This window comes from Chlorocebus sabaeus, chromosome 21 (genome assembly GCF_047675955.1).
Source record: "Chlorocebus sabaeus isolate Y175 chromosome 21, mChlSab1.0.hap1, whole genome shotgun sequence".
Taxonomy (NCBI): domain Eukaryota; kingdom Metazoa; phylum Chordata; class Mammalia; order Primates; family Cercopithecidae; genus Chlorocebus; species Chlorocebus sabaeus.
In genome coordinates, this window is record NC_132924.1 from 28,695,060 (window position 1) to 28,707,834 (window position 12,775).

General features: G+C 36.9%; 1 protein-coding gene across 4 annotated transcripts in view; it reads left to right on the forward strand.

The window, feature by feature from the left end:
• Window positions 1–12,775, forward strand: part of NT5C3A (5'-nucleotidase, cytosolic IIIA) — a 47,372-nt gene that overhangs the window by 10,144 nt on the left and 24,453 nt on the right. The window contains exon 1 of one of the 4 annotated variants that reach the window (XM_007981652.3): window positions 10,970–11,112. The exons of the other annotated variants lie outside the window; for them this stretch is intronic. The gene's annotated coding sequence lies outside the window, so the exon portion shown is untranslated. Of the gene's footprint in view, window positions 1–10,969; window positions 11,113–12,775 lie in introns of those variants that run through there. 4 annotated transcript variants of the gene reach the window in all.

Consider the following 12,775-nt stretch of genomic DNA (forward strand, 5'->3'; position numbering starts at 1 on the left):
AAGGTCCCATATACTAGTGTTTTACACCAGTGGTTCTCAAAGAGTGGTCCCAGTCCATGGCATCAGCATTGAGCAGGAACTTGATATATATGCAAGTTGTCTAGCCCTACCCCAGACAAACTATCAGAAACTTTGAGGTTGAGCCCAGCAGGCTGTTTTAACAAGCCCTCCAGGTGATTGTGATATGTGCTAAAGCTTGAGAATCATTTAAGTAAATAATTCAAATTATTACCACAGCAAAATGTAAATTTTATGTGTAACAAAACTTCCTGGTTACTTGCTCACAAATAATAGTTAGAATTGGGGCTGCCAGATAATTACTGTATAAAGAGAGTGATGAGGATGTAGAAAAATAGGTACTTTCATTTACTTTATTAAAGGCAGTATACCATTGGTTAAATGAATAATGTTGCATTTGTATAATAAAATATTGGGCAGCTGTGAAAAAGAAATCTGTATGAGTTAACTTTTTTTTTTTTTTTTTTTGAGACGGAGTCTCTCTGTCACCCAGGCTGGAATACAGTGATACGATTCAGCTCACTGCAACCTCTGTCTCCCATCTTCAAGTGATACTTGTGCCTCAGCCACCCGAGTAGCTGGGATTACAGGCACCTGCTACCACTCCCAGCTAATTTTGTATTTTTAGTAGAGACGAGGTTTCACCATGTTGGCCAAGCTGGTCTCAAACTCCTGACCTCAGGTGATCCGCCTGCCTCAGCCTCCCAAAGTGCTTGGATTACAGGTGTGAGCCACTATGCCGGGCTATGTTAACATTTTAAAAAGCTCAAGAAATGGTGACAAGGGGAAAGGCAAGTTGCAGAACAGTTGTGCTCCCAAAAGAAATACACACATATATCCTTCTGTCATTGGAAATTAAAAAAAAAAAAAAAACTTTAGAAGCTGTTTCTAGTTTTACTAATGACTGGACTTGGGAGGATGAGACTGGGAAGGGAGACTTCAACTTTTTCATCCTTTAACTTTTTATATTGTTTGACATATTAGCATGTATTGCTTTTATATATTTTTAAAATTTTTTTTTTAAAGCAACAAGATTTTTTAAAGTGTGTTGGGACCACATTGTAGAACCTCTCTGTAGTATAAGATATTTGCAGTTTATTTGCTAGAGAGTCTTTGGGTATGGTTTTTAAAATAAGTGATACCATCTGGAATGCATTTTGATACAATTAAACTGATAACTGAGCACACACTAAATTAACATTATTAGAATCTGGAGGTGGGGAGCAGGAATTAAAATAAACCTGTATTAAAGATAATAAAGTATTAAACTGTTATAGGAGCCATAGAAAGAGGAAGACAGAAAAGAGATGGATTGCAGAGGTGAAATCTATAGGACTTTATATATTTTGCACAGTGTTTTGGATTATCCTTAATTTTCATAGTACTTTGAATGCTCCCTGTGTATTTTATGTTAAATAGTTTCCATATTTGCCTCTTTTGTTTGCTTTAAAGATAGTTCAGTTGACCTGGCGTGGTGGCTTTATAATCCCAGCACTTTGGGAGGCCGAGGCAAGCGGATCACGAGGTCAGGAGTTCGAGACCACCCTGACCAATATGGCGAAACCTCATCTCTACTAAAAATACAAAAATTAGCTGGGCGTGGTGGCGGATGCCTATAATCCCAGCTACTCAGGAGGCTGAGGCAGGAGAATCACTTGAACCTGGGAAGCAGAGGTTGCAATGAGCCAAGATTGCACCATTGCACTCTAGCCTGGGTGACAGAGCGAGACTCCATCTCAAAAAAAATAAAGAAATTAATAATAAAAATAAAAATAGTTCAGGCATCACACTGAGAGTTATTAAAGTAGAGAGAGATATATAAAGAATCTTAAGTCCTATTTTAGCCTTTATTCTCATTTAAATTAGAGGTTACAGTTTATATCTTCAGCCTAACAACTTATTTAACATGTAATGTCATTAAACCATACCAGATAGGTTTTTTTTTTCTCTCCTTAAAAACAGCAGTAGGGAAATCTATACAATTCTGTTTTTCCATCAGCAGGTGGCAGACTTCTCTGGCCATTGTGACACACTGCTATTCTATATCAAATTATCTTTCTTGTGTTAACGCACTTTTATGTTAACTCTCAGAGTTGCTTAAACCATTAATCTAAATTAATCTAAACCATTAATTTAAACCAAGTATGACAACCTTCTGCCATTATAGACTTAAATGCCATTTTGTCATTTTTTTCATATATGTTGTTTATCTTCCTCATTTTCAAGGTGCTATTTTTACGAAGTAGTTTAGCAGTTCATTAAAGAGTTGCTTCATTTGTTTGCCAAGTTCCTTCTTGTAATTAGGTGGAAGTAGATAGCCAGTGCCTGCAAGATCCTTCCTGTCCGCATTCTATCTTCTCTACTGCCTTGTCAGAAGGCATAGCCTTCTCCTTTACCTCATCTCCGATATCGTTAGTTATGCAATCTCCCCAGTGAAAAAGATCAGTTTTTCAGTCCATCTGGATTTAATTTGGCTAAAACTATACAAGAAACAGAAGTTATGACAGATAATAAAGCTTTCATATATGTTTTACTCACTTTTGAATCCCCTCTAGTATGCTTATAGCAAGCATAGATCATGTGATTCACTATAGATTTCATAAAACTAACTTATGAGGTCCACATTCATGGGTTTCTCATCATGTGACCTAACTTTCAATTAATAATTGGGCTCATGAGTACCTGAATTATGATCCAGATTTAAACTATTTGCCAGGCCGGGCAAGGTGGCTCATACTTGTAATCCCAGCACTTTGGGAGGTGGAGGCAGGAGGATCACTTGAGCCTAAGAGTTAGAGACCAGTCTGGGCAAAATAAGGGGACCTCATCTCTACTAAAAATCAAATATATCCAAAAAAAGAAGAAAGAAAACACACACACAAATCAAGTATATCAATACCATAAATGAAGACTCCATTTATGGTATTGTCTTACATCCTGTTTTCTTGAACCTGACCTACCTATTGCAACATAAATGTCTTTTCCTCTAAAAGTTTATTTAAATACAGAATTTAATCCTATTTAAGAAAGTAAAAGACACACACACACACACACACACACACACACGTCAAAGCCAGGTGTGGTGGCATATGCCGGTAGTTCCAGCTACTCGAGAGGCTGAGGCAGGAGGATCACTTGACCCCAGAAGGTTGAGGCTGGTAAGCTGAGATCATGCCACTGCACTGTAGTCCGGGTGATAGAGTGAGACCCTGTCTCAAATAAATAAATAATTTATCTATTTTATTTTGTATTGATTCTCTTTTTATATCATATACACATTGATATAAAAGTGAATCTAGATGAACAAAAGAAATCTATAATTTTTACCACCTTAAAAGACCCCTATTTTAGTAAATGTACTTCCTTTATTTTTCTATGTGTGTAATTATTATCATTTTTTTACCCAAATGAAGTCATTCTGTAATGTTTTAAATCAAGATTATTTACTTAATTTGTTTATAAATTTATACTTATATTTTCATGACTATATTGTATTTATGCTATTATATCACCTGGATATCATAACTATTTAAAAATTTCTTTAATTGTTGCATAGTATTCAACTCAAGTTATCACCCGCCAATCCTTCATATGATTTCAGATAATTTTGCTACTAGTTACTATTAATTCATGAATTTAAATCTCAAAATACTTTTGTTTATTATTCTCTTGCCTTACTATTTATTTAATGTGTTTATGTGGCACAGTAAGAAGGGAGGGGGTAGTAAGTTAAATCTTACTTTTTACTCCTCATTTAGATGTAGTCAATATAGTGCACCAGTAATAAAAGATTAAATTGCATTACTTTTTGGCCATTTTTTTATTATTATTATACTTTAAATTCTAGGGTACATGTGCGCAACGTGCAGGTTTGTTACATATGTATACATGTGCCATGTTGGTGTGCTGCACCCATTAACTCATCTTTTACATTAGGTATATCTCCTAATGCTATCCCTTCCCCCCTGCTCCCCACAATAGGACCCGGTGTGTGATGTTCCCCTTCCTGTGTCCAAGTGTTCTCATTGTTCAATTCCCACCTATGAGTGAGAACATGCGGTATTTGGTTTTCTGTTCTTGCGATAGTTTGCTGAGAATGATGGTTTCCAGCTGCATCCATGTCCCTACAAAGGACACGAACTCATCCTTTTTTATGGCTGCATAGTATTCCATGGTGTATATGTGCCACATTTTCTTAGTCCAGTCTGTCACTGATGGACATTTGGGTTGATTCCAAGTCTTTGCTATTGTGAATAGTGCTGCAATAAACATACGTGTGCATGTGTCTTTATAGCAACATGACTTATAATCCTTTGGGTATATCCCCAGTAATGGGATGGCTGGGTCATATGGTATTTCCAGTTCTAGATCCTTGAGGAATCGCCACACTGTTTTCCACAATGATTGAACTAGTTTATAACTTATAACAAAATAGTGATTTTAAACAATATTGTTTGTTTCTTTTTAAGGGCAAGAATACCAATTGTGAGGTGTAGAAGGAGTCCAAAATTAAAACAGAAAGCTTTTCATCTTATTTCATTTCAATCATAGAGATTCAGCTATAATTTAAAAAAAAACATTTGGGAGGCTGAGGTGAGAGGATCGCTTGAGCACAGGAGTTCAAGACCAGCCTACTACGCCTCATTGCAAGACCCTGACTCTTAAAAAAAAGAAGCCGGGTGTGGCAGGGTGCACCTGTGGTCCCAGCTACTCCAGAGGCTGAGGCAGGAGAATTGTTTGAACCCAGGAGGCAGAGGTTGCAGTGAGCCGAGATTGCACCACTGCACTCCAGCCTGGGTGAAGAACGAGACTCCATCTCCAAAATAAATTTAAAAAAAAAAAGTCAATGCTAAGCATCTTGAAATATTCAAACATACGGCATTTGAAAGGAGAGACAGGAAAAACTCTCTTCATTTATGTTATTGTCTTACATCTTATTTTCTTGAACCTGACCTGCCTATTGTAACATAAATGTCATTTCCGCTAAAAGTTTAAAACAAAATTTAATGCTTTTTAAGTAAGAAAATAAAAAAGATAATTCATGTTCAACAATTTTACTTGAGTTTTTGGAAATTAAGTTACTTGATCTGGATTTTTGCAATTTTTTTTTTTTTTTTAAGACAGCCTCCCCCTGTCACACAGGCTGGAGTGCAGTTGCATGATTGCACTGCAGCCTCTACCTCCTGGGCTGAAGTGATCCTCCCACTTCAGCCTCCTGAGTAGTTGGGGCTACAGGCACATGCCACCACACTTGGCTAATTTTTTAATATTTTTTGTGGAGACTGGGTCTCCCTATGTTGCCCAGGGTTGTCTCAAACTCCTGGGCTCAAGCAATCCTCCTGCCTTGACTTCCCAAGGTGCTGGGATTACAGATGTGAGCCACAGCCCACGGCCTAGATTTTTGCAAAGTTTAAGAAATGCATTGAGATGGGAACCATAGGTTCTCCTCAGTTTGCATATACATATGTCTGTAAATTCATAAGGCTGCAATCAGTCTCACTCACAGTCATCTACTAGGATAAATTTTTGCAGTGGTCTTAAATGATAAAAAACATGAGGCTGGGCTTACTGGCCTAGCGCCTATAGTCCTTGGGAGGTTGAGGTGGAAGGATCACTTGAGCCCAAGAGTTCCACGTTTCAGTGTGCTGTGCCAATCAAGTGTCTGCACTAAGTTCGGCATCAATATAGGAACCTCCTGGGAGCAGGGGACCACCAGGTTGCCTGAGGAGGGGTGAACTAGCCCTGGTTGGAAATAGAGCAGGTCCAAACTCCTAAGCGGATCAGTGGTAAGGTCACGGCTGTGAATAGGCACCGTACTACAGCGTAGGCAATATAATGAGGCCCAGTCTCTATGTTTTTTTTTTTTAAAGAAAATTTAAAAAAAAATGAGGGCCGGGTGCAGTGGCTCACGCCTGTAATCCCAGCACTTTGGGAGGCCAAGGCGGGTGGATCATGAGGTCAGGAGATTGAGACCAGCCTGGACAACATGGCGAAACCCCATCTCTACTAAAAACACAAAAATTAGCCAGGTGTGGTGGCGCACACCTGTAGTCCTAGCTACTCGGGAGGCTGAAGCAGAAGATTCGCTTGAACTCGGGAGGCAGAGGTTGCAGTGAGCTGAGATCGTGCCACTGCACTCCAGCATGGGTGACAGAGTGAGACTCTGTCTCAAAAAAAAAAACAAAAACAGAAAATTTTCATTTGCCGTTCATTTTCAAAAAATATAGTAAATGATTGTTTCATCTCTGTTTTCTGCTCCTTATACATTTTAAACCATATTCATGTAAACATTTATAGTACCTTGTTTCAGTTCTATTTTGAACAGTCATAATATTGAAGTCAGTTCACTGTTGTCTTCAGGGAAGTTTGAAGAGAAGTTCACATACCTAGACTGATGTTTTGCATGTTTAAAAATATCATCTTTCTATTTACATCATGCAGCAATTAGCAAGAACAAGTTTCGCAAGAGTCAGTATAGAGACTATTGCATCTCATCTTCTAAATTGCCTTCCTTATATGGTGGCTTCATTGTTTTGTTTGGAATAACTTCCTAGGGTGTCATCCGATTTAAGTTTAAAAATACATTCCTTGTTGGAAAGGTAATTGGATTATAGTAGCCCAACTGTAAGTTAGTAGGTAAATCTAGATTGTATTGTTGAGAAATAACAATACTTGCTACAGGTTTTATGCGGGATTATGATGTGATTTCTTTTACATGCAACTTTTAATTAATGCAATACCTTTGTTTACTTCCCTGTCCCAATGTTAAAGACAAATAATAAGTTATTAAAGCTTAAATTCATATATTTGGTTTTCTGAGGGCTTTTTGTTTTTTCATTATTTGGAATTTCTGAGAAATCTTCTGATGACAAAATACGAAGTGATAATTTTTAGTTTTTCAAGTTGATTGAATAATTGACTATCTAAAAAGCTCTTAACTAGTTACTCAGAAATACAAATGGATATCCCTTTTTCCATGGATAAAGACATTCAGTTTCAGTGTTAAAAGGGGAGGGAAAAAAATCTTCCAAAGATGTGAATTCTGTACAAGTGCTGTGCTCTTTGGCATATGAATTTTAGATCCAGAGTTTGCCACTAGAAGTGATAGGAGTGATTTCTGTTTCTATGTCAATGAGTAAAGAAACTCCAAGGCAACAGGGCCCAGTTATTGTGTACAGAGGTGAAAGTCCACTGTGCAGTTAAAGAACCTGTCTTTATAACTTTGTACTTCCATATCCTTTCTATCCCTTCTCAAAAAAAAAAAAAAAAAAAAAAATTAAGTGCCCTGGAGCTGTTAGAAACAAAATTCAGTATCTTTGATTCAGTGCTTTGCTTGTGTCCTTGTTCCTTTCTTGTGGCATATTTTTTAAACATTCTTACTCATTCGTAGACTTCTCAAGCCCTCTCATGTTATGTGTTGCCCAGAGACAGCCTGATATAGTTTGGTTCAAAAAGTTTCCCATACAAAATTAGCCGGGCATAGTGGCGCATGCCTGTAATCCCAGCTACTGGGGAAGGCTGAGGCATGAGAATCTCTTGAACCCAAGAGGGGGAGGTTGCGGTGTGCCCAGATCGCGTCATTGTACTCCAGCCTGGGCAACGAGAGTGAAACTCTGTCTCAAAAAAAAAGAAAAACAAAAAAAGTGTCCCAACTCTTGTACATTAAGTCACATAAGTAGTAAGTGTCTTAACTTCTCCTGACTTCAGATTCTTTATGAAAAGGGAGAAGTATTGTTTTTCTCTTAAAATTATACCAGTTGAATTACAATGTATATAAAGGGCCATTGCATGCTTCTGGGACTTTGACAAAGCAAGAAAGTGCTTGATACATGTTAGTCCCTCTTCCAGGGACACCCCACCAGTCCCAGTATCTCACTCCTACCTCACTCCTATCACGTACACACTGGGTGGAATTAAAAAGATGAAGTCTGTTACAGTCAGGAAGCAACATCCATATTCCCCCTCTTCCCTGTTCTTAGAATCAGACTAGCAGGACAGGCACACACACCAGCAGAGCCCAAACCACCTACCCTTAGAGACCAACACTCATTTTGATAGGATACCAGCCAGCTTTCTTTCCATGCCATGAAGTGTTTTGTTTTGGAGCCCACTGAGCTGGCTGGATTCCTTGCTTCTGTGTCTCCGTTAGAAACATTGTTTCAAACAATCCAACTATATGATGTTGACTGGGTTTTTAGCTTTCTTTTCTGATTATGGACACGATAGGTGCTACTCCTATGATGTTTTTTAACATGCTATTTAAATATCTCAAGGAGCGCATTTATTTTCTAAAACTCAGGTTGTAAAAATGGCCCCTTAATGTCATTACAAATACTGTCTTATGTATTCTATTTTAAACTTTCCTATACTTGTATAAAGATTTTTCCTCTGCAAATTGATCTCTTGCTGTAGATATTATAGCCTTTTTCAATCAATAGTAGACCATATGTCTGTAAATACTCAGCTCATGGAGCAGTACTGTGCAGTGATCTGAAACATGGATTCTGAAGTTAGAACTGAGTTTGAATCCATTTCTGCCACTTGTCAAGTATAAGGCTTAATTTGCTCACTAGTAAAATGAGAATAATACTAGCACATACCTTCTAAGGTTGTTTGTAAGTATTATATGAGACAAGGAATATCAAGTGCTTAGAGACATCTGGCACATAGTAAACACAATACATTTTAGCTATTCATAATAATTTTTAAGAGCAGTATAATTTTATATTTTATGTATATATCACAGTTTATTCACTTCTTCTGTATTAGTGAACATTTAAATATCAGCCATGTAGGTTGTTTCCAGTTTCCCAGAATTATAAAACAAATTTGCAGTATACGTCCTGGCAGCTAATTTTGTGTACCGCCTAATTTCTTTAGGAAAAATTTCTAGACACAAAATTGGTATGTCAAAGGGAATGTATATTGCTAATGCTTTTAATAGTATTTCTAATTTGCACTCCAAAAAGATTGTAGAACTATTATTTCAATATTCTTTTTTTTTTGAGTCAGAGTCTCACTCTGTCACCCAGAGGAATGCGGTGGCGTGATCTCAGCTCACTGCAAGCTCCACCTTCCGGGTTCACACCATTCTCCTGCCTCAACCTCCCAAGTAGCTGGGACTACAGGTGCCCGCCACCACATCCGGCTAATTTTTTAAAATATATTTTTAGTAGAGACGGGGTTTCACCATGTTAGCCAGGATGGTCTCGATCTCCTGACCTGGTGATCCACTCACCTTGGCCTCCCAAAGTGCTGGGATTACAGGCATGAGCCACCACGCCTGGCCCATTTCAATATTCTTGGTTGTTGAAAGTGATCTGTGAATCATCTTTCAAAGTGATATATTTCAAATTCTTACCATTGTTAACTATAGTAATATTAAAGGACATTTAAGTCATCATTTTCATATATAATACAGAACTATTTTAGAAATGGAACCCTTTTGTGGCCCTTGAGTCTTCATTACTGATTAGAAATAATAGGCTATCCTCTCAGAGGAGTGTTTCATTATGAATTTTATTATTTTATTAAAATAAGATAGCAGTGTCAAAGGTTTCACATTTGGTAGATACAGATTTGGATAGTTTTGTTTTTTGGTTTTTGGTTTTGGGGTTTTTGTTGTGTTTTGTTTGGTTTTTTTGAAACAGAGTTTTGCTCTTGTTGCGTGAACTGGAGTGCAGTGGCACGATCTCAGCTCACTGCAACCTCTGCCTTCCGGGTTCAAGTGATTCTCCTGCCCCGAGTAGCTGGGATTACAGGCACCGGCCACCAGGTCTGGCTAATTTTTTGTATTTTCAGTAGAGATGGAGTTTCATCATGTTGGCCAGGTTGGTCTCGAACTCCTGACCTCAGATGATCCACCCGCTTCGGCCTCGAAAGTGCGGGGATTACAGGCATGAGCCACCGCACCCAGCCTGGATAGCTTTTCAACACCAATTTTAACAGCAATTAAAAATTTTTTTCATGTTGTTTTTAATAGAGAATGATACTTCACAAAATTTGATTACTGAAATATTACCTAGACTAGATTTCTCTGAGGGCAGTAGAGAGAAAGCCGATAATAAAAATTTATTTACGTAAGTGTAGCGTAGCCATGTTCCTAATGATAAAGTTTCCCACAGCCCGTGGCATAACTTATCTATCAGGTCCTGACACATGGTATTAGCATACTGCCACCCTACTACTCAGGTTAAAAGCAAGACTAGTTCTCTTTAAAAAAATAAAAATAAAAATATTCTCTTTACGACAGTTGGACTGCTCTTATTTCTAACAGGAAGGAACTTTTTCCCAAAATTTTTTAAAATAGAAGTTAATTTTCATTTTCAGATTTTATGGCTGGTCTCATTAAAAGTGTAGGAAAATATAAAAATTACTTTAAATCCCACTGCCCTTTGCTAAAGACTATTCACAGTCTTTTGACCACATTTGCATATATCTTGTCTTTTTGTTTATGAACTTTAAGTGAGCTCATCTTTTTTTTAATTGTGGTAAAATATACATAATATAAACGGGACCATTTAAACCATTTTTAAGCATTTAATTTGGTGGCATTAAGTACATCTACACTGCTGTGCAACCATAACCACTGTCCACTCCAGAGCTCTTTTCATCTGCTAAAACTGAAACTCTATCCTTTGAGCAATAATTCCCCATCCTCCTCCTCCAGCCCTGGCAGCAGCAACCTAATCTTTTTAACTTTGTATTAAAATAGAATATACAGAAAAGTTCACATATCAGAAATGCACTGACAAACCACGAGGAAGGGAATGTTTTTAAGTGTTAGTGTAGAGGTTCCTCTTTTCTTTCCAGAGCCAGTTGCCAGTTCTAATAGTACAGATTTACCTTCTCTTTAATCATCACATAACTTCAATTGATAATGTTATATAGCTTGACTGGTGACTAGCTCAGAGCTAGCGAGGCTGTAACCAAGAGCATATATAAAGTACTGTGCAGCAGTGCGTCACAAGGTTTTTGCATAGGGCTTAGGCAAGGCTTTTGGAACCGCCCTCATTTGCACCTTGTGCTATATTAGTACTTCTCAGACAGGAAGAATTTTCTTTTGCTGGTGTGCCTTGTCCGGTTACCTTCAGGGTAAGTGTGTACAGTTCATGTAAATGAGTTTCTCTTGTCTAACTTTATGTGATTCTTATTTGATTCTGTATCTTACTGAAATTTTGGGCATTTTAAAATACAAACTTAGGAAATAAAAGAATGATCCAGTATAATGCAAAACTTCTTTATAATTTGTGAAGAAATGAATGTGCAAAACTTTGAAGAGTCTTAGGTCTCAGAAATTACATTTTATATGTTCTAATTTTAAGAGCTTCTTGTTTTACATGTAGATGTTAAGAAAAAACAAAGTACCTTCAGAAGTCTCTTTCCAGGTTGAGGGGAAACACTCTAAGATTCAATTTTGTTGTTCATTCAGTTGCTGTGTGACTCAGTTTTACTGACAGCCACAAGCTTTGTGTTACTAGGATTAGAAAACATTTATTATGGGTAGTAATAAAGATTATCAATTTTTATTTTGTGCACGTGAGCTTTACCCAGGATTTTATAGAATGGGATTATCACTGGTATGTTTTATGAATTGATAAAAGTTAGATTACAGATTTATAACAAATTAAATATTGAAAATTAAGATTCAAAAATTTATATTATAGTAAAAGCCTAGAATATTATGGCTAAGTTATATTTAAATAATTTAATTCTCTACATTTTATAGTTTTGTTTTTTTTCCTTTAAGTCAGAGAAGTTAGATCATGCTGCAGACCGTTTCTTAAAGCAGTTTGCTTAGTTTTTATTGGCAGCCTGCATCCAAGCCCGGCATCTCTGGGTATTGCTTGTCACCTATGCTGTTGTTCTAGGACAAATTCAAGGACAGAAGAACTCAGAGTGCCTTAAGGGTTGTCAGTATATATTACTTAGTTTCCATGTGCTGTGTATGTGGTTTACTTATCTTGAAAAAATATTGTTAGATATTAGAGGCAGTGAGCGTGGGAAGGATAGAGGAATAAATTCTAAACACTAAAATTATTTATTTACATAAATATCTACAGAATTCTGACTCCGTAGCTGCTTTACCATTTAGGAAAATTGGTTTAAATTGCCCACTTTTAAATAACTAGCTTTTGAAATCTGTTTTTTCCTCTTTCCTCCTATATCCTCTTCTACCCCTCCCACTCTTTGCTATTTAGTTTCATTTTTGTTTTATGCCTGTATCGAGAAAGTTTCACTTTGCAGCTTGTGTGTTTCTTTTTCCCCACCGGTGAGTTGAAAATCTAATTAGGGAAAATTATTTAAATGCCCCCCAAAATTATTACAACCATACAGAAAAGATGAACTTACAGTTTGATTTTGCATGTGCTAATCACCCTAAGAAACATTAAAAAACAAACAAAAAAAAAGCCCAAGCTTAAGAAAGTCAAATAGTACAGGTTACTGAAAAAGTATAGGAAAAATGGATTCACCATGGATGTTTGGTACTGTTGCTGATACTGTGTCCATATTATAGTAATATATGCCTCTTCTTATGTAAGTAATACACAGTTTAGCATTCACAATATTCTTACCTTACCAATGTAGTTTACATGTTTCTGCGAGTATCACAATTAAAGCAGTCACAATTTTTAAAGCTATATTCATGAATTTAATCATTTTCACTTTCCTGTAAGACAGAGTCAAGTAGACCTTTAAAAGTAATCAGTTTGCATTCAGATACTTTAAGACTTGCTTTAAATCAGGTAATTTTTTT